Below are 23,723 nucleotides of genomic sequence, written 5' to 3'. Positions count from 1 at the left end.
AGATAACCCATTTGTAATAGAAGAATCTTGCTTTTTTTCATTTGATACAACCATAGTGATTTCCAGAAATTGATAAAAATAACCTAGGGGCACCTGGGTGGATCAGTCAGTTAAGCGTCTGATTCTTGACTTCAATTCACGTCATGATCTCAGGGTTCCCAGGTGGAGTCCTATGTCAGGGCTTCCTGTTGAGTGGGGAGTCTGCTTATCTCCCTCTGCTCCTCCCTCTGCTCTCTCTCTCTCTCTCTCTTTCTCTTAAATAAATAAATAAATATTTGAAAAAACCTGGAAATTAAGTCATACAAACATATACAAAATGCACAGCTTCTGAAAAAAAGGAATGACAGCAATGGTATCCATGTATCTATGGATTATTTTTAATTTGAAATATATTTATACCCTAATTTACTTCAAAATGAACTTATTATAGGGGGATATTATAAATCACAGCATTTTTATAAAAAAACAATCTCCACTCCAGAACTCAAAATCTACTGTCGAGTTTCTCAAGGATTAGGAAATGGAGGTAAGTCATGAAGATACTTCCATGTCACAGAATCTGAGAATAGAATCTATAAGAAACTGATATGATACAATTTGACCTGCCCTTAGAAGCAGACCATTGAGTTCTAATGAAAGAAACTTACCTTTATAATTCAGCAAATATTCATTGTGCATATGCTGTCTCAAGTATTGCTCTAGACTTGAGGAATAAAACAATGGCCAACATGGGCAAGGTCCCTCCCCTCATAAAACTCAAAATTCAAGTGGAGATAGACTATAAATAAAAATCAGATGGTGACAAATATGCTGAAAAAATACAACAGGATAATATGATAGGAACTGAATAGCATAGGTGACCTAAATGATGGTTGCTAGTGGAAGGCATCCCTGGTCATTGATTTGAACAGAGAATGATGAACATGATCCAGAAGGAAAAGGGTCTCTGCAGAGGACACAAGAGCTGCAAAGGCACAGAAGTGAAGAGTCAGCTTGGAGAGTTATAGAAACAGAAATATTCAGAATAACTGGATTAGAATGGGTAGTTGGAAAAGTAGTCAGAGATGAAATTATAGAGGTGGGGCCAAAAAAAGGAACCCATAAAAGAACAGGATATTCTGTGGAGTGCAATGGCAACTTAAGTTTCACTATAATCTGGTCCATACTTAGAAAGATGACTTAAACCCCCCCAAGGAGAAATTAAATTGCATCAGCACCTAATGGAAGCAGAAGGACCACTTATAGTAGTCTAGTAAAGGGGCGATGGGGATTTGATCTTAGTCACATAGAAATGGAGACAGTTGAAATTTGCTCTAAAAGTTTTCTTTCTATATCTCCACATAATCTTATTGTTCTCATTTTCAAATTGCTTTGATGGCGCTATCCCCTCCCCTTTGGACTTTGTTGTTCTTTTTTTTTTTTAAGATTTTATTTATTTATTCATGAGAGACATAGAGAGAGGCTCCCTGTGGAAGCCTGATGTGGGACTCGATCCCAGGACCCCCAGATTATGACCTGAGCCAAAGACAGACACTCAACCACTGAGCCACCAGGTGCCCCTCACTGGATTTTGTATTAGACAGGCAAGCTCTGTTAAGCATATACTATGCAATCCAACGTGGGATGGAACATATGATATTGGTACGTATAATTTTCAATAAAAAATAGCTAGCTTCTCAATGCATTCTCAGATGGATATCTGAATTTCTTTTAATTTTTCTGTGCCACAGAATCATTAAGTATAAACTCTTATAATCGTTCTTTTTAAGTTTGGAGATTAATTATAAGAGCTATTACCTATAGCACTGAAAGAGCACGGCATGGTATTATCCATTATTTTTGTTCACTTGAAGTTTAAAACTATTTTCTTAAATGCCAAAAGAGGTATTTACTTCCTTGACTTAGCATATGGTACTGCCATGACTTTACCACCATGCCGTCATCTTGCCCCATATTTATGAATCAGTCTATTGCAGTGACTCCCAGTCAGAGAAACCTTCCGTAAAAAGTGCTGCAGCAGTTCTTGGGAAGCAGCATTAGGTCTCAGACTCACTTTTGGAAAGAACTTGACAAGTGCATGTTTCTGTCCCCAATTGATCTGTCAATTTAGATCACTGATGCCAAAAACCAGAAAGGCAAAGTTATCAGGAAATCTCGAGTAAATTAGAAAGATGTCCTCCAGCCACAAATTCTCTTAGCCTTTAGCACACAAAGCTAATGTTCCAGGAGTTTAGCTATTGAGCTGGTAAAGGCGATGTCACACTCTGAAGTCCATGGGGAACCATGTCAAGCTGAATCCACACAACACACTCTTTAATGCTTGCTTCTAAAGACATAGTCCCTGAAAGGAACTTTTGCTGCAACTTATAAAAACAATAATCTCACTAACAAGGAGCGACTCCCTTTTTTTTATGAGTAACCATTCAAATCTTTCACATAACTATCTTCAATATAAATTGAATTGAAATATCAGTTAGGTGGTGAAAGTAAAATCCAATAAACAAACGCAAATTAGAATTCCTGCTGTACCCATCTTTTGTTTTTGGGTTTTTTTCCAGTTTTGGCATAATAATGTCACAGTGTTGGGGTTTTTTTCCCCTTCTGTGGGAGAATGACTATATCCACTTTCCAATGATGTTGTTTGGTTCAAAGGTATAATCCTCTGTATCTAAAAACTGTGATAACAAAAAATATTTTATAAGAAGTTTAGTATAATACCCACTACCCTTGGATGGAGTAGATTAGAATGTTTATAGGGTTGTTTCATACATAGTTTTTTCTTAAGATTTTATTTTTTTACTCATGAGAGACACACACACACACACACACAGAGAGAGAGGTAGATACACAGGCAGAGAAAAAAGCAGGTTCCATGCAGGGAGCCCGACGTGGGACTTCATCCCGGGTCTCCAGGATCACACCCTGGACCAAAGGTGGCTCTAAACTGCTGTGCCACCAGGGCTGCCCTTTCATATGTAGTTTGATGAAACATAATTGAGATGGAGGAAAACTTATGCATTGTTGAAAAGAATGGTTTAATGGATATGCAAATGATAGCTATTCTTTTTTTTTATTTTTTCTCTCACCTCCATATCACCATAAAGAAATGAGAGTTCTAGGGCTACAATCTTAAAATTTAGGAAGGTAGTTAGTTTCTTTCTTTGATGAAAATGTTGGGAGGTAGCTTAAGATTTTTTCCTTTTCTGAGAAGACCAAAGCTCTGAAAAGATACCTGCACTATTAGCTATTAACTACTAAGCCACACAGCAGCTCGAAAGCTCAGAGACAAAACATGAATCTGGGAATAGTCTTTGAAAGGATTCTATGTTAGTAGACAAAGAAAATGGCTGAGATCCCATCATCAGGATTCACTTTTCAACAGGTGCCAAAATAGGATGAAGTCATGTAAAGAGAGAGGACTCCTCTCTCAGTTGACTCTTGTTAAGTCAACTCTTGTCTGCACTAGCTCCTGTGGAGGCAGGACATCGATAGTGGAAAAAAGAAAAAAAAGAAAAGAAAAGAAGAACAAAAATTAGTCGAAAAAGTTGGAAAGGCATTAAAGGGACAAGCAATGAAAGATAAGAAGACCAAGTGGAGGTCAGAAATAGCTACAAGATGTTTTCTTTCAAAGACAAATGGAAGCAAAGAGGCATATTGCCATATGTTACTGCCAGTCTCTGATCACTCTGAGTTAGGGGTCTGTTCTCTATGTTCTCAGAGAATTGTGTTGATATGCTCATCACTTTGTATCATACTGCTGACCTACCTCCCTTTACGATCAGATTAGAAACAACATGAAGTCTGCTATTTCTTTATCCCCAGTGCCTAGCACAAAATATGGAATACAGTAATTATTTATCAATTGTCAAATCAATGAGCCAGTTTTAAAATTATTATCCCGAGAGAGACAAAGTAATCAAGTAAACATACAAAACCAAAATAAATATTACTCTAGAGTAAAATCTGAGGTAATAAGGAAGTACACACAACTGATATAATTCTGGTTAAATACAAAGACATTTGACATTATTTAGGCTATAGGTAAATGATATTATAGATAAATGATTTAGTTTATAGATAAGTGATAATTATGTATTAGGTAATTTGAAATATTAAAAATAGTTCATTAATGCATCTAGGTAATCTTAGTGATTACTAATTGAAGTTGGTAGGCTAGAATTGGGGAATCCATGAAAACCAAGGTCTGGCGTATCCCAAACTTGAACTTAAAGCTGAGCTTGTGGGTGAATGTTAGATGATACCAGCCTCAGGGTAGGAAAGCTGCCAACATTGGAAACCAGACAGGCTGACAACACAAAATGCAGTTCTTTCTAGTTAACTGATTTATTACTCACAGTGCTATTTTTTTTTAAAGAAACTTATTTTTTCTTTCAGTTTTTATGTATTTTTTTAAACATTTCTTTTAATTTATTTATTCATAGAGGCACAGAGAGAGAGAGAGATGCAGAGACACAGGCAGAGGGAGATGCAGGCACCATGCAGAGAGCCTGATGTGGGACTCGATCCAGGGTCTCCATGATCACGCCCTAGGCTGCCGGCAGCGCTAAACCGCTGAGCCACCAGGGCTGCCCCTCACAGTGCTATTTTTGTAGTTTTGCACGTTGCTGTCAGAGAAAGTGCTAAGGAGAGTTGATAAACATTACATCTCCAAGTCAGTGTTTACTCCAAGGTGAAACCAAACATTTAAGGAGGATCCAACATTTTTTTAAAGATTTATTTATTTATTTATTTGAGAAAAAGAGAGACTGGCACAAGCAGGGGGAAAGACAAAGGAAGAGGGAGAGAGAGAAACCCAAGTGGTGCCCAACTCAGAGCTCCATCTCACCATCCATGATATCATGACCTGAGCTGAAATCATGAGTTAGATGCTTAACTGACTAAGCCACCCAGGTGCCCCAACATTTAAAAAAAGACAAGTTGAAAGTAAATACTGAGACCACAACTCAACTAGGAAAAGACCATTGAAGAAAAGTAGAGACACTTACGTTAAATGAATTGCCTACTATATTTACCTTCAGTGTATTTATCTGTGTATAAAATCCTTGACTCAAATAGAATATTCTGAAATTGATAGGACATAGTAATGAATGGGCTAGTTCAATAAAGTGGGGGAACAAAATGGGTTTTAAGAGAAAGGAAAATGAGAAAGTTGAGCCTAAGCTTTCGGACTCCATCTTTGAGAGACTAACAGAGTCATAACCTATATAATTATTAAGAGACAAGATAGAAGGCATGTGAGTGAAAGTTTTTGAATTTCTATCTTAAGCACAGAAATAATATTCCAAAACGTTTACCTGGGAGATTTTGTTTGTTTATAGAATAATAAAGAGCTCTTTATCACCTTCAATACAATCTTTGGTGACTGGAATGGAGAACTGAAAATTTGTGGGAGTTAAGAACAATGAAGAAAAGTCACCTTCCTCTCATTTGTGCCACACTAGACCCCTTATTCCCATCCCCCCTTCCTTTGCTAATGTCTAGTCTTGATTTTGAATCTTCTGTCTACAGGAAGATGGAAAATATTGACCACTTTTATTCCAATCGAGTTGAGAAATAAAGGTTGATTTGCTTAACAGTGGCTAAATTAATTAAATATAAGTTTGGGAGGAATTTCATATGTCGTAAAGCCTGCTGCTGATGCTAAGCATATTATAAATGTTGAAAATTTCCAAAATTGTTGCAATTTAGAAATAACTGTAAGAATCACACAAAAAGTAACTATGTCAACAGTTGCAATATGTTTCTATTCACATTTTTCTTAGGAGAGAATAATTTCAAAGCTTAAAGAATACTGATAAGATAATGGCTTTGAAGGTTTTACTAATGATAAATCACAGTGTAGAACAATCTTTATTATACATTTTTACAAATTTTTTCTGAAATGTATCTGACTTTAACACAATGTAATTTTAACTACATAGTTCTCACAACTTTTGCTTAATGCTATCTACATTCATAGAAAAAATAATGTAAATGCTGTTAATATCAAACATTGGTGAATATGATAGGAGATCATCTAAGAATTATATGCATAGAATGTCATCTTTCATTAGCTATATTTTCTTCAATCATAAGTAGAATCTAATAAAAATCTATTAATGCAGAGTTCTTATACATACTAATAGTAATACTATCATATGGAGGAATGTAATATTATACTCTAATGCAAGATTCAGATTAAAAAGGTCCATACAGATGAAAATTGTATTGAATTGAAAGTCATTTTTGAAGGTAGTACATATATTTGTTAAAGAAGAGCAACTAGTGAATTTATAGGCCTTTATCAAGTTTATTTTGTACTTACATAGCCTCTTATTAACTACTTGAATAGATCTAGTTTGAGGATAATCAATCTACTACTTAAGAGTGTAGCTAGGGCACAGAGGTGCAAGAGCATCTGGCTTCAGGTTCCCAAGCTGACCAGTTTCAACCACTCACTGCTCACAAAATCCAAAGACAGAGGGATGAGTGGTGGAGAAATAAGAAAGGAATTTATTTCACTGGAAAGACAATGGACTAGCATCTCAAAGACTGTCTCCAAAATGCCAAAAATACTTCCAGGTTTATATAAGGAAAATGTGGGGCAAAGGTGGGTGGGTATGCACAGGTAGGCAGTGAAGCTAAATTGATCATTGTCTTGGAGTCAATTATGGTAGGGTCTTGCTGACTCAGCACAGTCCTTACTGCCTGAAAGAGTAGTTTCTGTTCCCATGAGATGTTTTGCCCTCAGAGTCTTCTCCCTGAGCCAAGAGGCAAGCTAAAAAGAAGGAGCCAAGTAGAAAGTTTGAGGTAAAATTGAGATAAGTGAAGTTCTCTTTCAAGAGCATTAAGTACATAGTTGAATTTGGAATATTTGGATTAAATCAAATCCAGAGGTTTCATCTGCAAATTGCTACTATCTCAGGGTGTGGAGGATTATATTGTTAGAGGTAAAATTGAGATAAGTGAAGTTCTCTTTCAAGAGCATTAAGTACATAGTTGAATTTGGAATATTTGGATTAAATCAAATCCAGAGGTTTCATCTGCAAATTGCTACTATCTCAGGGTGTGGAGGATTATATTGTTAAAGGAAGAATTTCACAGGGTAAAGCTACATAGGTAAGGACGACTGTATTCTAGGCTATTGCAATGGAGGATAGAGTTCAGAGCACAGTCTGAACTGGACTGTACTGAAACAAACGCTAGAGTTTTTTTTTTTTTTTTTTTTAAGAGCTGTGGTGCAGGGGATAAAGACTATCTGTGTTTGCTAATTGGCCCTATCCAAGAAAAAAGGTAAACTGCCTCATAACTTCATAACAGAAGGTAATTTTACATTTGGATTCAGACACTGACCAACTGAAGTTCATTAGGCTCCTACCTTTCTGGTGACTGGGAGATGAAAGACAGTCTCCTTGATGTTTCCATTTCAAAGGGATGCCTCTCAGTCCCTGAGCAAGACAAACCTGGGTTGTAAACTTGGCAAGAACCTTTTTAAAAAGGTTTATATTTCAAAGAGGCAGAGAAAGGATTTACTATTATAATTTTTCTGATTAAATTCTCTAAGAAAAAAAAAGGATCTCTGCAATTAGGCTATCTGAATTCTATAAAGGTGGGAGAGAGAGGGAGGTCAGGGCCCTAAAGGCAGAAAGCAGTCTTTCTAAAAGTTTAGTCAAGCTGATGGAGACGTTATGATCATCTTGGTCAATTATAAGATTTATAGGAAAAGCCCAGAATGAATTTCATCATTGATTTGATTTTTGGTAGTTCATTTTTTTTAAAGTATCAATTGAGAATATCATTTATTAACCTGAAAAACATGATTCTTACCATATATGTTTTCTTGTATTTTATAAAAATGCTATTTTTAAACCTTTGCTAAGTGAATTTGAAGAGCTATAAATGTTCATTGTTTTTTCATTCCTAGAGGGACAAAAATTGACATTTTTATCCTTACCTTTTTTTCTAAAACTGGACATAAGTTAATTTTATCACCTTTTATCTGACATGTTACATAATATTATTGTAGAATTGTGAGAATTAAGTGATTTGCTGTATTTAGAGTACACTACCTGTGTGATAGTATTTGAGGGTGGAGCCTCTGGGAAGTAAATAGGTGCAGATGAGAGGATAAGTGTCCTTCCAATAAAAGGAAGAAAGACCAGAGTCACTCATTGGAATTTTCTAAATTGAAGACTCAGAATTTTTATTTTTTATTTATTTTTATTTTTTATTTTTATTTTTTTCCAGAATTTTTTTTAAGTTAAATGGAGATTCAGTGACATCGGAAGATGACAAGTAATTTAACTTAGTGTGGTTCTAAAAGGAAAAGAAAAACAGGGCAGAAAATTTTCAAAGAAATAATGGCTAAAAATATTTTGAGTTTTGTGAAATACATCAACCTGTATACCTAGAAATTCAGTGAAACAAAAGCAAAGATAAAAAAGTCTTTAAGAAAATGTTAGCAAATTGAATCTAGTAATAAATAAAAGTGTCATTCACCATGACCAGTTGGATCTTATCCATGGAATATAAGATTGGTTTAACATTTAAAGAGCAATTGATCTAAATCACAGCATTAATAAAGGAGTAATAGCATATGAATACATCATTCAACAATCTTTAACACCCGTCATGTTAATAACTCACAATAAAATGAGCGTAGATGAAAAATTCTTCAGTTTAATAAAGCATATTTCTGAAAACTTACAAGTAATATCATACTTAATGACAAACTATTATCTCCATCTAAGATTTGGAAGAAGACATGTATGTGAGCTCTCATTACTTTATTAAATACTGTAGTGGAAGTTTGCTAGTGCAATCAGACAAGAAAATTAGGAGAAAATGACTGAAAAGTAAAGTGTAAAATATTTTATTAGTTCACACGTGGCATGACTAGATATGTGAAAAGGATTTCTTGAAATCCTGAAATGTACAAAAAATATGATAAATATTGTTTTAAAAATTCATAGGATACATGGTCAATATATTTTAAAAAGCAGTTGTATATGATAGCAACAAAAAATTGGAAAATTAAATTAAAACACTATACTGTTTTCAATGTATTAAAATCATAGAATCTTAATAAATTTAGTGGAAACTATGCAATATCTTTGCACTTAAAACTGTAACATTTCTGAGAGAAATTAAAGAAAATCTATGCCAAGATAAATCATGCTCATAGTTTGGAAGTTTCAGTATTTTTAAATATTTGTTCTCCTCAAAGTATTCTGTAAATTCAAAGCAACCCTTATAAAAATCCCAACATCTAATTTATTACTAATTAACTAACCTATTGTCAAATTACTGCAGAATTGAGAAGACCTAGAAACCTAGAACAATCAGAACAAAACTAAAAGCAAGCATAAGTTTGGATGACATATACTGCTTGATTTCTTTTTTCTTTTTTTAAGATTTATTTATTTATTCATTGGAAATATAAAAATCTTATGTCCTATACAAATATTATTTTGAAATGAATTTTATGTAATGTAAGGCTTTTAAAATCATAGTTTCTAAAAAGAAACATAGGAAAAATAACTTCACATCTTTGCAAATACAAGCCACAGCCTAGGAGAAAATATTTGGTATGCACCTGACAAAGGAATTATATCTAAATCCATAAAGAAACGTCAAACAAGGTGGAAAATGGCAAAATCTTCACATGTGTCCAATAAAAACCTGTATCACTCACTAGGGAGATACAAATTGAAACTAGAACAAGATATGATTTAGCTCTACCAGAATGTCTAAAATTAAAATGAGTGACAGCCAACAAAATTATAGACCTAAACTCCCCATAATATACTGGTGGTCTATAAAATTCTTAGGCATTTTGGAAAAATAGTTTTTTATAAAGTAAACCATTCACCTACACCGTGTTGTAGCTGATATTAGCAAAGAGAAATGAAAAGCAAGTCCACAAAATAACTTGTACAAGGGTTTTTAGAGAACTTTATCATTATCCTGTTAATAACAGGATAATGGATAAATTACAATATATTCATAAAATTTAATACAATAGTATATATAGCAGTGAACAATGGATACATCAGTAGAATGGATGGGTCTTAATAACACAAAAGAGTACATACTCTATCATGACATTTTTATGAGGTTAAGACACAGGCTAGATTAATTTAGAGGTTAGAAATAAAAAAAAATAGATCACCTATGAAGAAAAGAGTTTAATAGGGAGGGGTTATAAGAAAACTCTTTGGTAATGGAAATTTTCTATATTCTGGTTTGGTGATTAGTTGTATGGTATATACATGTGCCCAAACTCATCTTAACAAATGCAAGTTTTACATTTCACTGCATGTAAACTTTAACTTCAATTTTAAAACATTTTTAAAAATATTACTTGGTAACTTCTAGCAGGTGGCTTTTGAGCTTCTAGCTTTCTGATACATCCCAAAAACACATATTCTCCAAAAATATCATAAATATCCATTTATTTAGAAATTAACGTTGACGTCTTTTGCACTTTACTAAGTATTTTGCGTGCATGATATTGGTCATGATGAATATGATACCTGTTCCATCACAGACCAATTTCACAGGAAAAATGCAAATTCCATGAAAGAAGATATTTTAAAAATTATTCTGCTTTCACCAGTGTATCTTTCATGTTTACAACAGACCCAAGTGATACAATACACAGATATTATATATATGCTGAATGAATGATGATATGACGGCTTGAAAAATTTTTTTTGTATATTTTTTTATTGGAGTTCGATCTGCTAACATCTAGTATAACATCCAGTGCTCATCCCGTTCTTTTTACAAAATTATGGTGGCCTCAGCATTGAATTCAGGACATGCAGCTTATTCAGAGCCAAATTCCACCTTCGTCTCCTAAAGTGTTCTTTAGGGTTGTCATCCCTGTGGCTGACCCATCACTCTCCTGGGTCCTTCTGTTTTCTCTCAGCTTCCACTCCCTGCTGCCTCTGTCTAAAGAGTTGATGCTCCAACTGCTACTCACTGCTCTTGTATCCCCCAGGTTCTCACAAACATTCTCACTCTCCTGGTAATGACATGGTTCCTGTAGGCATATCAAAAGTGATACCCACATGAAGAAAAATCTGGAGACACAGCAGCAGCCTCAGTCTATCAGGATGTTTTAATCCTGGATAAATTTTGGAACACATCAATTTGGCATGACCATTAAGATATAACCATTATGAATAAGGCTCTTCAATCCTTCAACAGCATTTTATCTCACACAGATGGCACTTGTTCTTTGAAAGTCCCAAAGAAGTAAAATGAGCAGATCCTGCCAAAGAAGTGAGCATTTGCTCTGCAAAGCTGTCTTTGTCTGGTGTTGAGCCTTATGTGATGCCCACACTTATCAAAAATCCAATATTCTTTGCGGAGTACACTCCTGATGCCTTGGAAACAGGAAATTTCAACCTGGGGATGAAGATGAGCTGCCACATTGAGCATTACAAGGAGATAAAGTGGGTGGAGTTAAAGTTAATACCCAGAGAAATGCTTTCAAATCATAACTGTGTCATAAAAGCATCAGTCCGTTGTGAACCACCAATCCTAGGCAAGGTATAGTTTCTACCCACAGGAGTGCCACAATTGATAAAAAGAAAGGTTTATAAACTACCACTCAAACTGACTTGAACATACCCTATAAGAACTGATGAAATAGGAAGAAATTTCTGTGCACATGAACAATGAAAATGTGAGAAAGGTACATCACATGAATTCATTAAAATAATCTTCATAATAATCCACCTAAAAAGATGTAATGCTTTATAATGGTGGAGAAGTTTATAAACAAAACATTAAAAAACAAATCAAAATTCAAAAACCATGGTGGTGGTAAAAAGGGAATTGGATCATGGAAAACACTCATGTTGGATTTTGTAATAGAGCTGCTATTACAAAAAGGAAGAAAAAGAAAGAAGAAGAAAGAAAGAAAGAAAGAAAGAAAGAAAGAGAAGAAAGAAAGAAAGAAGAAAGAAAGAAAGAAAGAAAGAAAGAAAGAAAGAAAGAAAAGATAGAAAGAAAAAGAAGACAGAAAGAAGAAAGAAAGAAAGAAAGAAAGAAAGAAAGAAAGAAAGAAAGAGAAAGAAGAAAGAAAGAAAGAAAGAAAGAAAGAAAGAAAGAAAGAAAGAAAGAAAGAAAGAAGAAAGAAAGAAAAAAAGAAAGAAAGAAAGAAAGAAAGAAAGAAAGAAAGAAAGAAAGAAAGAAAGAAAGAAAGAAAGAAAAAGAAAGAGTCTCAATGGCTTTAAACCCTAGTGACAAAAAGAAACAATTTTGGTTGCAGGATTTTGTGATTATTTATGTATTTATATATCTGACTAGACTGTATAATCAGGTTAAATGCTGGCTGGTTGCTTTTGAATATATCACAGTGACAACATACAGGGACTTAATGTTTAAAAACACTTTACTAAACGTAATTGCATTAGCCGATGTTTTGAATATGCATCATTTAACACAAAGTTTCCTGGGGCGCCTGGATGGTTCAGTCAGTTAAGCGTCTGCCTTGGGCTTGGGTCATGATCTCAGGGTCCTGGATGGATCCCCACTTCTCCAGGGATGGAGCCTGCTTCTCCCTTTCCCCCTGCTAGTGCTCCTTCCTGCTATCTCGCTCTCTCTCAAATAAATAAATAAATCTTTGAATAAAGTTTATGGTAAATTCCAATACTGTTTAAACATACTCTGAGCTCCACAGTTCCCATTTACTGAGCTGTTCATTCTAGCAATGTATTCATTTATCTATTTTTGGCCTTTGTTTTCATCCAATTTTCAATTAATAAAGTAGATATATTTTTCAAACAACTAGTTATGTTTAATGTTTGCCAGGTTTTACTCTTAAACTTAACACATTTCACATTTCGGTTCACACAACAAAGTGTACCTGTGCTTCACAGTAATTCTATTCAGAATTCGTATTCTTTTTTTCAGTCAATTAAATTATCATGTTATATCAGTATCATCTATTTATCTTTATCTATCATCTATCCATCATCTCTGTTTTAAAATAGAAGAACCAAAACTGTCATCCAAAATACATTTCTTATTTACAAAAGTATTGTAAATATATACAAATTACTTCTACTTGGTAAAGCAAACCACTTTTGCCCTTTGCAAAGTTAGGAGTTGTAAATTAGTAACACATATAATATATAATATAACCTCCCCTGTTTTGTATATGCATATTTGTGCAATCAACTAAAAATATGGGTTGTTTTTAATGAGTGTGTGTGTATTTGTGTGTGATATGTGTAGAGTTGTATTTTAGAATACTTTGGCTGACTACATATAAAACTTCCAGTTAATGATAAAAGATTATTGTTCATTATTGGTGAAAGGTATAAATCACAACTTTAAAATTTAGAGAGAAAAACCAGCAAAAGTCTTACTCTCTTTGGTCCTAGATCATATTAATAACTGAATTAGATGCACTGATTTCAAAAATCTACATAATAGATTTTTGTTTCAAGCCACTATATATCAGTTCACAACTGCTTGAATGATGACAGCCTGCATAATTAAGTTTCTTAATTCAAACAACAATTTACATCAACAAAATTTTTTAAAGTACTTTATTGAATGTTTTATTTGGGCTGTTTAACCAAATCATTAGTTAGTTTACTATGCTTTTTACTAAATATTAGATGTGCATAATGTGCTAAAGTTTGGACATCTTGAATCATTGTGTTAAAAATCAACCAAAATACTCAATAATTGAATTAATTAGAAACAATTACATGGATAGAGCAGTTAAGTTATCAGAAACTGTCCATAATATGTCAGACAGCTTACCTAATAAAATAATTAGTAGACTGTCACTGCAGTTTTCACTGAATTGTATAACTTAGTCAGTATGTCATCTTCAGATTTCTTCCAGTTCCTGTTAGCATTAAGTAATTATGGTCAATAAAGATACATGATCAGATTTTCATGCCAAAAATTATTTATTTAAACTCCTAAAACTGTCGTAATCCCGGGGTCCTGGATCGAGTCCTGCATCAGGCTCCCTGCATGGAGCCTGCTTCTCCCTCTGCCTGTGTCTCTGCCTCTCTCTCTCTCTCTGTGTCTCTCATGAATAAATAAATAAAATCTTTAAAAAAATAAAAAAACCTCTTAAAACTATTTTTATATCTTTCCTCTCTATAATTTATATATTGAAAATGTGATTTATTTCCAAATATTTTCTTAAAATTCTGTTTTTATCTTTTGGCTACCCCAAGTTTATGGAATGTTCTACGTAATAGACATAGAGTTAACAAGATGCCTGGGTGGCTCAGCAGTTGGGTGTCTTCCTTGGGCTCAGGGCCTGATCCTGGAGTCCCAGGATCGAGTCCCACATTGGGCTCCCTGCATGGAGCCCCGCTCCTCCCTCTGCCTATGTCTCTGCTTCTCTCTCTGTGTCTCTCATGAATAAATAAATAAAATTAAAAGAAAAAAAGAAATAAAGTTAACAATGGAGCCATTTGTTTGTTGTGTGTGTGTGTGTGTATATATATATATAGAGAGAGAGAGAGAGAGAGAAAGAAAGATGGAAGACAGGTGGAAGAGCGAAAAGATTTGCATCTGTCTGTAGTATATGCATGGTTCATTCAAAAGAGAGCAGAGAGGGATGCCTAGGTGGTTTAGCACCTGCCTTTGGCCCAGGGCGATCCTGGAGTCCCGAGATCGAGTCCCACATCAGACTCCCTGCATGGAGCCTGCTTCTCCCTCTGCCTGTGTCTCTGCCTCTCTCTGTGTCTCTTGAATAAATAAATAAAAATCTTAAAGAAAGAGAGAGAGAGAGAGAGAGCAGAGAGAGATAGAAGACAGGTGAAAGAGTGAAAAGATTTGCATCTGGCTGTAGTAAATGCATGGTTCAAAACAGAGCAGTTTCAAATAATTGTTTTCTGTTATAATTCTCAACTTTCTTATATAATGATGAGAATAGTTACTTCTATCTATGTATGGTAGAATAGATGATGTTCTTTCAGAAGATTTGGTTATTTTTTCATATACCTATCATCATATTCTAAAATTATTATTGTGGTAAGAACTGAGAGATATTAATTCAGAAGAAATTAATCAAAAATAATTTCTTTAATATTTTACAGAGTAGCCACTATCCCCTTTATCAAATACTATTTTATTAATATCCTAATACAATTATTATAAATCTCATAAGGAAAAATTATAGGAGAGTAAACATAATGAAAACAACCATAAAAGCTATTTTTTTAAATTTAAATCTATTTAAAAATATTGAAGAAAACTACTTCAGTGCCAGCATTTGAACCAAGATCCTACAGAGAAGGGAACTGCACTCAGCAAAAAACAAATTTCTATGCCACTTTTTCCTTGCTGATTTCTGCAAAGGATTGAGGTGGTGAGAAATTGATCAGAGCTTTGAGCAGTCTTTTGGGACTAGAAAAGTGAAAATCGGGATTGATGTCAACTAGGGGAGCCAGAATGAGAGCTGCCAAGATCACAAAAAAAGAGGAATGCAGAGAGGGGAAACTAATACTTGGCACCTTCCTAAGTATTTGCTGATTTTTAAACTTTAGCCAAAATGCTAAGAAGCTGAAGGGAGCTTTTCCCAGTTTTATGGGTAGAGGAGACAAACATTTAGTTCAGGTCCTGCCAAAGAAGTTAGGCTCTGGTAAATATTTCAGGCCTCAACTGGGATGAGAGCAAACCCAAATAAATCCTCTCATAAAGGCTGAAAACCAGCTTTGAATCAGTTATATCCCAGACTGATTAAATTGATCTGCCCTTACTCTACTGCCTGCCAGAAATTAAAAAAAAAAAAAAAAAAAAATTCTTCTCTGGCTGAAAATAACCACATCAGAACCACAAATTATCTTCACAATTTTGCACACAGAGTGCTCAACATTCAATCAAAAATAAGCAGATTTATAAGAAGTAGTACATGATTGAAAACAGGAATTAAAAGATAATTCTTATTGGAATTATCAGATATAGATATTTAAACAGGAATAATTAATATGCACAAGAATATATATTAAGATAGATAAGGTCAGCAGAAAATTGGAAACTATAAAATGTATCTTGTAATAATTCTGCAATTAGCAGTAAGAACAGTGTAAGATTTGCTAGAGTAAGAGTTAGTGAATAGGGGGATAGGTCATTAGGAAACAGCCTGAACCACAGAGAGGAAAGATATATTGAAAATATAGTAAGGAGCAGTAAGACAGAAGATGCATCAATGATGAAGAGTCCTAGGTACTCTAAATGAAAAGAGAGAGAGGAGGTAATAAAAGGTGAAGTGAGGGGATCCCTAGGTGGCTTAACAGTTTGGTGTCTACCTTTGGCCCAGGGCATGATCCTGGAGTCCCGGGATTGAGTCCCACATTGGGCTCCCTGAATGGAGCCTGCTTCTTCCTCTGCCTATGTCTCTGCCTCTCTCTCTCTCTGTGTGTGTCTTTCATGAATAAACAAATAAAATCTTTAAAAAAAGTGAAGTAAAGTGAAGTGAGATAAGGCAGTATGAGGGAGGAAAAGAGAAGAGAAAGGAAGGGAAGGGAGGAAAGGGAAAGGAAGAGAAAAGGAGAAAAGAGAAGAGCAATATGTTATAACAATGATCAAGAATTTCCATACATGAATGAAAAGACAAGAAACTCCAGAGTTAATGAAAGCTATGTACTTTAGAATATATAAAAATAAAACTTCAAATTGATTTTTAAAAAGTAATAAAAAAAACAAAGAAAGAAAGAATAGCTCAAATTTAAAAAGATACATTTCTTCAAGGTCCATACATACCATATACAGTAGACTTTATAATAAACAATGAAGCTAGAAAAGAGTATGTTATTCAAAGCCTGAAAAAGATGACTGTTAACCTCAAATTCTATACCCAGTAAAAATATCCTCAAAAATGAAGGTATAATAAGGGATTTTTATAAAAACAAAAAACAGAATTTATTATCAGCTGGTCCAACTAAAATGAGTTTTTCAAACAAAGGGAAATAATTACAGCTAGAAGCACAGAAATAACCAGGGGAACAAATATCAATGAGAAAAGTAAATAAATACAAGAATAATTAAAATGCATGACACTGTATCACTGCCACTAAGAAGGCAGCAGGAAACGGAAGGGTAAGCTGTAGGGTAGGTAGAGAAAAGGGTTCTAAGATCCTTGTGTTGTTTCAGATCCCAGAAGTATTGATTTACGCTAAATATGTTAGGTCAAGGAAGTATGTCATACTTTCTAGGCTAAGAGTGAACTCTCTTAAACTTTACTCCAGCTGCAAATAGACTTAGAAAACAAGGGAAAGGAGTGCCTTTCCTTTCAGGAATCCCTAGTATAACAACCAAGTATCAATCTAAAAGATTTTAGAACTTGTGATTTCCTCCAATTTTGTTACTATTTCTGCATTTCCCCCCAAATATAATGAAAGCTAAAAAAATTCACCAAGTGATAAGCTATAGTTTGGACATGAAAAGGAAAGGTGTCATCAAATGTCCTTCAAAATCAGAATTACAATCAAATGAAATCCTGTAAGAATGAAATATTTAGCCTTCCTTTGAGTTATGTTAAGCAGTCTAAAAACTAAGTAATTGCATAAATGGGGACTGAGAGTACAAGTGAGCTGAAGGTTTTTTTGAGGATCACTACTTTGCACCATCACAGGAAACATGATTGTTACATAAATGTACTCTTTCCATGAACACAAAGAATGACTTTGGAGAGAATTCAAAAGGATGTAGAAAGTGAACTACAAATGTTTTTTCCACAATCTGACTACTCTGGGTTTTTTTTGTTTGTTTGTTTTTGTTTTGTTTTGTTTTGTTTTGTTTTGCTTTGGAAGAAAAGAATTGGATTTATGATTTGAAATGTGGGGTTTATATGTTTGCATATGAAGGTGTTTTCAAGAGTGAGGAGTTATCAAGAAATAAAAGATTTTTTTTAGTTGGCAGCAGCTCTTAGAATCATTTCCCTTTTTAATACAAATTCAGTGACTTTAATTTCTACATGTGTTAAGAAGAGCTAGAAGAAAATCTTTAAATTACAAAAAAAAATGCAGTATTTTTCAGGATATTTTTATTTCTTGTTTTTCCTACCATTGCTTGTTCTCACTGCCATAATACTACCTTCCTTTTGTTCTTTTTGTACAGCTTATTGTGATTCATTTTTCAGGTGTGCAGCTACTATAATGTTATTACTACATATGAAGGGCTGTTAAGTTGGAAATGAATGCACTACATCCTTGAAAATTTCAATTACCTTAATAAATTATTTGTATTTAACATTTTTTAAAGACTTTATTTGAGAGAGAGAGAGACAGCATGCACAGGTGGAGGGGAGGGGAGGGGCAGAGGGAGCGACAGAGAGAAACCGACTGCCTGCTGAGCAAGGTGCCTGATGCAGGCTCAGTCCCAGGACCCGTGGGATCATGACTTGAGCATAAGGCAGAGGCTTAACCAACTGAGCCACCCAGGCACCTTTATATTTAACATTTTTTGATGAGATTCCAACTATAAGAAAATGTGAAAAATAATTTAATGAGAAGTTAAAATAATCTTGCCATACCAATTCTCTCTGAAATAGGTTGGGAAGTTGAATAATAATGCGAGAAATTTAGTGTTTTCTTTGGAGTGTTATTTTTCAAACAGAAAAGATAATTAAAATAAGCCCTAATTCTAGAAATAGAGGTTGAATCTTCATCAAAAAAAAAAAAAGGGAAAAAATTAAAATCATTACTGGATTCAAGTTTAAAGGATAAGTCACTGGTTTCTAAAATATGTTCTTCTGCCTCCATATAAAATCTATCAATTTCTGTCCAGTCACCATAACCTCTTTTCAGTGATATCCTTTAAAATTTCTTTTAAATTTATTATTTAGTTACAAATTTACGTGTATTATTTAAAATCTAGAACATAATTTAAGAATTAAAATGATATTCAATATTCAAGAAATAATTTCATTATAATGAAGTTTTTAGTGCCTTTTTTTTTCCTGCCAGTAAATTCAAGTGAATGGCAAGTCTTCAATGTCCCTTGCTCTTTCACACTGCCAGTGGGATTTTAAAATCACATTAATTAATTCCCCACAGGGCCATCATTATAAACAATGCACAAACCAATTGTTTCAAACTTCCCCAGTGTCATACCTAAAACAAATTGTAGAGAGAATTATTATTCCTTCTCAGTAGATTTATGTAGGTTATGTAATTTCTTATTTCTTTTTGAACTTTCAAATTCTTCTGGTGATAGTTCTCTAATACATATGTTTATGCATCCTAAATCTATCTCCAGCATGTCTAAAGTAGGAATAGTGCCTCAGAATCTATAGACCGAATTGGGATCACAGAGAAGGAATGAGCATGTCCCTCCTGTTAGGCAATTTTTCCTCATATTGTATGTATGCTCCATATGCTACACCCTGCTGCCCACAGGCAAGAGAGATAAACTGTTTATACTCCTGAGGAAATTTTAAATGCTATTTCAAAGCATTTCTTCTGCATTCTGGCACCAAACTATCACAAAGTATGCAATTTTCAGTTCTATTTTTCCCACCAGAAAATCATCACTATTCTTGAATGGGCAATATGAACTCCATTCCCCTAAAATCACTAGAATTTTCAATCATTTCTCATTGTCTTCTGTGTAGCTGTTTTATGCTCCTCTTTGAAAAATACTCCAGTTTAACTTGAGCAGAGAAGTAGCAGCAAGGATAAATTAATCCCTGCTCACTCAACGAATGTACTTTAAGACAGGCAGAGGCCCAAGGACACAATGCCTCATCTTCCACCACCTTGCACTTGGGATGTAAATGCTTTCATTGTCTCATCTGGGAATCATCAGCTAAAACTGGCATTTGACATGTTAAGGGAACTTTCTCCCAATTCAAGAATATCTTAGGGTTTCTGGAGATCCTGCATTCTCAAATTGTAGGAATATTCTTAATGAAGTGCAAATTAGATCAATAACTCTTAATATTTTCAAGCCTCGAGCCCTGAAAAGAGCATTTACTTTGCAACTGGAAGACAGGAAGACACAATGTCTTGGGTCAAAACAATAATACTGTCTCATTCCAACAAGTTTTTTGGTTTTTGTGGACTTTTTGTTTTTGTTTTTTGCCCATTATAGGTACCCTTTAAATAACAATGAAATAGGTCATGTAGGAAAGGAAAGATTTATTATGTGGCATTCTAAGAGAGGCAAATATATAGGAGTTGTATTCACTGGTTACCAGGATCTGGGGGTAGGGCAAAAATAAATGCTACAAAGGATAATGAAAACATCTCTTTAGACAATGGAGATATTCTTTATTTTAATTGTGGTGGTGGTTATGCCACTGCATAGGTTTGCCAAAATTCACTGTATTATATACCCAAAAAGATTAATGTTATTTTAATAATCAAAAAAGAAAAGATTTTCAAAATATTCATTTATATCAATGGAGGGTTCTCACTATATGGAATTAAATTAAAGCCATATAATGAATGGATTATTCATATAGCCATATTATGAATTAGGCTAGCCTATGGATTAAAAATGTTCAACATGAAAGTCTTTTGCTGTACAGTGCAGTAGGAAGAATGTCATTGCCATTTTTAAAGGTGTTCAAATAGTGGTTGGTTACACTTTAGAAGTGGATGATCTAGGGCACCTGGGTGGCTCAGTCAATTGGGCATCTGCTTTCGGCTCAGGTCATGATCCCAGAGTCCTAGGCTGGAGCCCCTCATGGAGGTTTCTGCTCAGCAGGGAGTCTGCCTCTCCCTCTCCATCTGCCTTTCCCCAGCTCATGCTCTGTCTCACTTTCTCTCTCTCAAATAAAGAAAATCTTTTTTAAAAATGCAAGTGGAGGATCTAAACTCATGACAATAGCATTGAAAGAAAAGACTATAGTATATAATTGGAATGTTGGCAGTGGCTTAGGAAATGCATTTTTAGTAGAAAGATAATTCATAATATATCAAACTCAGTTAAAAAATATTGAATACTGGGATCCCTGGGTGGCGCAGCGGTTTGGCGCCTGCCTTTAGCCCAGGGCGCGATCCTGGAGACCCGGGATCGAATCCCACATCGGGCTCCCGGTGCATGGAGCCTGCTTCTCCCTCTGCCTGTGTCTCTGCCTCTCTCTCTCTCTCTCTCTCTGTGACTATCATAAATAAATAAAAAAAAAAATTAAAAAAAAATATATTGAATACTGAAAATTGAAAAGATACATTGCTTCTATTTGCTTACAAAGAAAACAGCAATTTTTCTTTTAAAAAATTGCTTTTGTTATGAAGATTTCTTCCACATTCTATTCCTCACTTAGTCATAGTTTTGCTAACTCTAATGTTCATCATAGAAGTGATATTATTTATGATAGAAGTTATTGGGGGCAGGTGGGTGGCTCAGTTGATTAGGTTTCTGGTTCTTAATTTCAGCTCGGGTCATGATCTCAGAGTTGTGGGATTGAGTCCCCATCCTCCAGCGTGGAACCTGTTTAGGATTCTCTCCTTCCCTCTCCTTCTTCCTCTATCTCCCACTCAAAAACAAAACAAAACAAAACAAAAAAGTTCTTGATAGAGGTAGAATTGGTCAGATCAGTTGTTACATTTTCATTATATAGGTAATATACTTACAATTCATGAAGCATTCATTATCTGAAAGATTCCATGGAAAAATCATTTATAATATTACTTTATATAACCAATAATTGTACCTGTGATGTAGTTTGCACTAACTGACTGCTTATCTGTTGTATTTTGTGCAAGTGTTGCATTTCTTACCTTGAAATATTACCATAACTCTGTGTTTCCTCCAAACTTTATAGTGATATCAGTATCAATGTCAGAATTGGGGAGCTACTTCTGCTGAGGCACAGTAAGTTTTCAATTACTGTCAACATAAGCCTTAATCTAGACAAGTATAATCCTTAGGATGTAAAGAGTACAAAATCCAAAAAAGCAGTAGCAGAGAAACAGGTTGGATCAAAAGATCTGAAAGAAAATTAGAGACCAAGTACATAACAAGGTGGGATATTAAGAACAGAGTAGAACTCAGGGGCGTTGGCCAGGAAGAGAGGAATGCAGCTGAGTCAGATAAGGTATGCATTGTTGAGGCATATCCTGGCTAAAAACAAAAACGAAAACAAAAAAGGCTGGTAACAAAACTAGCAATGAAATGACAAGCTAGTCTTAATACTAACATGAGTAACTGGGTTTATTTTTTCTTTGATTTCATTTTTTTATATTTAAATTCAATTTGCCAACATATAGTATAACACCCAGTGCTCATCCCGCCAAGTGCCCTCCTTAGTGCCCATCACCCAGTCACCCCATCCCCCCATCCACCTCCCAGGTTTTTTTTTTGTTTTTTTTTAATTTTGAAGTAATCTGTATACCCAACATGGGACTTGAACCGACAACTGGGAGATCAAGAGTTGCATGTCTACCGACGGAGCCAGGCAAGCACCCCTAATTTACTGAATTTAAAACAAGAGTTTCATGTGTGTTTCTCTCTGGGCCTAAATCTAGTGACAGGCAGCCCTTGGCTTACCTAATCAATAGGGATGGGCAGGCTTTTCTGTTCTAGGGAGAGCAATATTGGAGGGAAATTTCTGCTAAAGTTGCTTAACTATAAACAAAAACAATAACGATGAAAATGTGATGAATAAACAAAATGTGGAAGGGCAAGAAATGGCAATTTAATCTTCTGAGAATAGTAGAAGCAAAGAGAAAAAGTCAACATTCTGTTCTTAATTAAATTCTCAGCATTACTGAACATCCATGCCCTCCACTAAGGAGTACAGAGATTACAAACACTCTATCCAGTCAATATGCTCTGTGCAAATTGTCAAGTTAATTTTCTTTCCATTAGTATATTTACTGTGCTTACATTTTATTTTCATAAATTCTAATCATTTTAAATATGAAATTCTTATTCAATAAGTATAAGCAAACTGCTTCTACATTATTAGTAACAACTAAATATATTTTTTAAATGACTGTTCCTAATAGGCTAGAATTCTTATTTAATATTAAGTTATAAATCTCAGTCCAGTGGAATAATCACAATATAATAGAATCTGTCCTTATAAGCATGAAAATGCAAGGCTAAGATTTAGATGTAAGTGTAAAGAAAGATGTAAATCTTTCTTTAGTAGAAAGAGACATATCCCAAATGTATTATATCCAATGTGCTCATATGATGTTTTTGCAAATCCCTTTGCAGTGTCTTAATTATTTTATGAATAGTACTTTTTTCTCAAAGAAATATTTTTTCCATATACATTATATTAAATGTTAGGGTGTAGAGGATGTAGTACAAAAAAACTTTTGTTTTTATGAATTCTAAATGCATAAGGAGTTTATACTCTACTACAATTTTTTTTTTAGATATTAGGGAAAATTTTATATTCATTAAGGACTTCTGTTCTAGTTTGCAGGTGTACTTGAAAGAATTCTGTGCATATTTAAAATAGTTCCTCTCTCAACGTGTTTTTTAATGTACATATCAAAATCGTTGTCTTGTTATTTTATTAAAGATCTTGTGCATCAATTTAGGTTAAAGAAAGTTAAAAGAAAAATCTATTCATGGGATACTTCTACACTGTTTTGAGGAATGTAAAGTGGGATAGCCATTATGGGAAACAGTACGGTGTTTCTTCAAAAAATTAAAAACATAACTACCATATATCCAGCAATCCTAATTTCTTGGTATATATTTAAAGGATACGCAATCAGATTCATTGACAGAATTGTTCACAATCGTCTTAGAAAGTGTCCATCAATGGA

General features: G+C 34.3%; 1 protein-coding gene across 7 annotated transcripts in view; it reads left to right on the top strand.

The window, feature by feature from the left end:
- The window catches only part of MGAT4C (MGAT4 family member C), a 548,325-nt gene that overhangs the window by 353,916 nt on the left and 170,686 nt on the right, over positions 1 to 23,723 (top strand). For 2 of the 7 annotated variants that reach the window (XM_038558592.1, XM_038558591.1), the window contains exon 2: positions 21,761 to 21,810. The exons of the other annotated variants lie outside the window; for them this stretch is intronic. The gene's annotated coding sequence lies outside the window, so the exon portion shown is untranslated. The remainder of the gene's footprint in view (positions 1 to 21,760; positions 21,811 to 23,723) is intronic. 7 annotated transcript variants of the gene reach the window in all.

The sequence above is a fragment of the Canis lupus genome, chromosome 15, assembly GCF_011100685.1.
Source record: "Canis lupus familiaris isolate Mischka breed German Shepherd chromosome 15, alternate assembly UU_Cfam_GSD_1.0, whole genome shotgun sequence".
Taxonomy (NCBI): Eukaryota; Metazoa; Chordata; class Mammalia; order Carnivora; family Canidae; genus Canis; species Canis lupus.
Note: the sequence above shows the minus strand (reverse complement) of the source record. Positions and strands in the feature narration are given on the sequence as shown.